The following is a 3095-nucleotide window of genomic DNA, read 5'->3' on the forward strand; positions in this document are numbered from 1 at the left end:
CAGTCCCATTGCCTGCCGTGGATTTGCACAGGTGGAACTGGTTGGAAGTTAGCAAACAATGCGTTACCTAGGGAGGTGGTAGAATCTCCTTCCTTAGAGGTTTTTAAGGTCAGGCTTGACAAAGCCCTGGCTGGGATGATTTAACTGGGATTTGGTCCTGCTTCGAGCAGGGGGTTGGACTAGATGACCTTCAGGGGTCCCTTCCAACCCTTATATTCTATGATTCTATGAATTCTGTTGATGATACACCAGAAGGCATGGACACCAGCTTCCTCTTGTACCGCTGCGTCTACTCTGCTGGGCTAGCAGGAGTACAAAGCAAGGGAAATGCATTTTCTCACTCGCATCTTGTCCTTCATATTCCCGATAATCAGCAAATTGTCCCCCATCCCACTGTCAACCTTGCTGGGGTGTCATCCCTGGCAGTGTTACAGCTGAACTGAGAGCTTCCCAGCCCATTGTCCCGAACTGCGAGCAGGTGCCTGTTGTCTCTCTGTAAAGCCCCCTACCCACCAGTGCTGCAATAGGAGCTGGCTCCGGGAAGGCTCTGCTGGGCTCTTGTCGAGCTGAGATTTTTGTACTAGCCATTTCCATATATTTCACAGTGCGGGGTGCAGGCACACACCTACTTTCCAAGAGGGCTTAGTATAGATAGGAACCAGAGGAACAGTGCTTTAGAGCTTCGGCTCCAGACGCTCTCCAGTTAACCACAGCTTCCAGGTCAGATTCCAGTCAGAATTTTTCAGATTCTTTTTGTCCTGGAGTGTGGGGGTGGCAGGCATTCGGGGGTCGCTTGGCTCTCCCCTCCTGCCTATACAGTATGAAGAAGGGATGTGACTTCTCTCAGGCTGTGTAGACAGAGGATTCTCTCATACCTACTCATGTTGGGGCTGCAATTCCTCCTACTCATAACCCTTCCCACCCAATTTCCCACTCTCAGAGCCTGGCCCGGCTGCAATACATTCCAGTTACTGCTGCTAGGAGATTCTAGTCTCCCAAAGAAAGTTGCAGAAGCCCAGTTGCATGGAAAAGAAAACAGAACATGGCTTATAAGGACCAGCCATGCATTGGCTGTGGGATAACCAAGATGTGACCTAATAGGTATTTGCAATCGGTGTGCCTTTTATTGTTCTCTACACTCTGTTTCCTATCATCCTCAGAATGCACACCTAGCAGGAAATCCACATCTGATATGGAATAATGCTCAAAGCTTGGGATGAGTACGTACCCTGATCTCCATTGGATGGATGGTGGAAGCTGGGCCACAGAGGAGGTTCATGGAGTTATGAGGCAATGGTGGAGCTGGCAGTGGACCACTCTTTCTCGTTGATAGACGTTAAGGGAGTGATGTGGCTGACAAACATTTATATAAATAAACACTGCCTCCATAAATACACAGCTCTGCATTCTGAGCCAACCCATTCCTGTTCCATTTGCATTGCACTGAAATCTTCCCTGCCCTGGGGCTCCTGCCGGTACTTTGATGTGTCCCAAGTGCTCCGGCATGCATGTGAGTGTATGAGCATGTCCCGCTCCCCACAGCTGTCCTCACTTAGAGGGAGCCTGCTCATTTTTACTTTTCCTTTTTCGTTTTCTTCTGGGTCTCTCTTGGGGCTGACGTCATCACTGGTTTATTACTGTTCTGACTAAGTTTATTCGGCGTTACAGTCCCACCTGCCCAACATCTCTCTCTTTCTTCCGCTGCCCCGTTTCCCTGGATTGGGCAAAACTTATCACGAGTGCTGAGTCTGTGTTTCTCATTAGGAATCAGGACGACCACACCCCCCACCCCCGCCAGCCCCTCCAGTACTGTCAGTTTTCCAACAGTTGAGAAATGCCCTCTGGCCATTCCTCAGAGCTGCATTTCCGCAGCATGGCTCTCAGATCACTGTACCAGCATCCACTACTTTGGACTCACAGCTGCCTGCGAGGTAGAGAAAGACCATGATTAGCATTCCCATTTTACAGAAGGGGAAGCAGAAGGAAACAGCGGGGAAAGTGTCTTGGTCAGAGTCACACGGCAAGTCAATAGGGAAGTCAGCTCTTGGGTTAGGGACTGACCGTTCACTCTCTGTTTGTACAGCTCCTAGCACAATGGGGTTCTGGGCCATCGTGAGGGGTCCGAGCACTGCCACAATACAAATACTAAAATAATAATAACACTGAAAATAAACCCCACATACTGACTGCCAGTTCCCTGCTTTAACTCCTGGGCACGCTGCCTTCTTGCACTAGTGACCAGCCAAAACCGGTCCCATTTGGGGAGGTTTCTGCTAAAGTCACAGTGGACAGCTCCCAAAAATCTAGGGCTGGAGTTCCATCCCGTGCGTCTCCTCCAGCAAAAGGAAGTGAGTCACTGTCCCCAAGCGGGAGGCGCAGAAATCAGACTCCCTTCCAAATGCTTTCATCCCATTCTGACTTGATGGGGGCTGGGCCGCAGCTGCCCCCACCTCCCTAGAGGGCTCTTTTGGGGGAAGCAAGGAATGTGCATTTTATAAGGAGATGCTATTAAATGTGCACAGAACCCCCCCACACCCAAAAAAAAAACCTGCAATAAAATCTGATTAAGCTGAGAGGTAGAGCCACAAAGTCAGGATATTTCTGCATTCACATGACTGCAGCTGCCTCCGCTCGCCTCCTTGGTGCCTTATTACTGCACATCTGGTCTGCCTCTGTCAGAGCTGGCCACTCTGACTAAACAGGGGCTTAACAGATTGAAACCATTTTTAAAAAGAATAACAACGGTTTCGTATCCAAGCCGAGGAGGTACCTACTAAGTGTAGTCCTGGACTATGGGCACATAGTGTTCTGAATGCCCTCTAGTGGTAATTCTCATTATAGTACTACTTAGGACAGGAAATTGCCTGCCAGACAGCACTACCCAGAATACTTAATAGGGACATAGATGTGCCTTTGGTTGGATAGTGGAAAAATAAAGCCAGGTGGATTTTCAGCAGCACCTCAAGGTTTCTCTGTTCCCTTAAATACAATCCATAAGTCCAACATAATTAGATGTGTTCAAGACACTGGGATCGCAACAGAAGATCTGACTCATCTTTGACACTGCATTGCTAGAATCAAGTATTAATGTATTG

This window comes from Caretta caretta, chromosome 22 (assembly GCF_965140235.1).
Source record: "Caretta caretta isolate rCarCar2 chromosome 22, rCarCar1.hap1, whole genome shotgun sequence".
NCBI classification, from domain to species: domain Eukaryota; kingdom Metazoa; phylum Chordata; order Testudines; family Cheloniidae; genus Caretta; species Caretta caretta.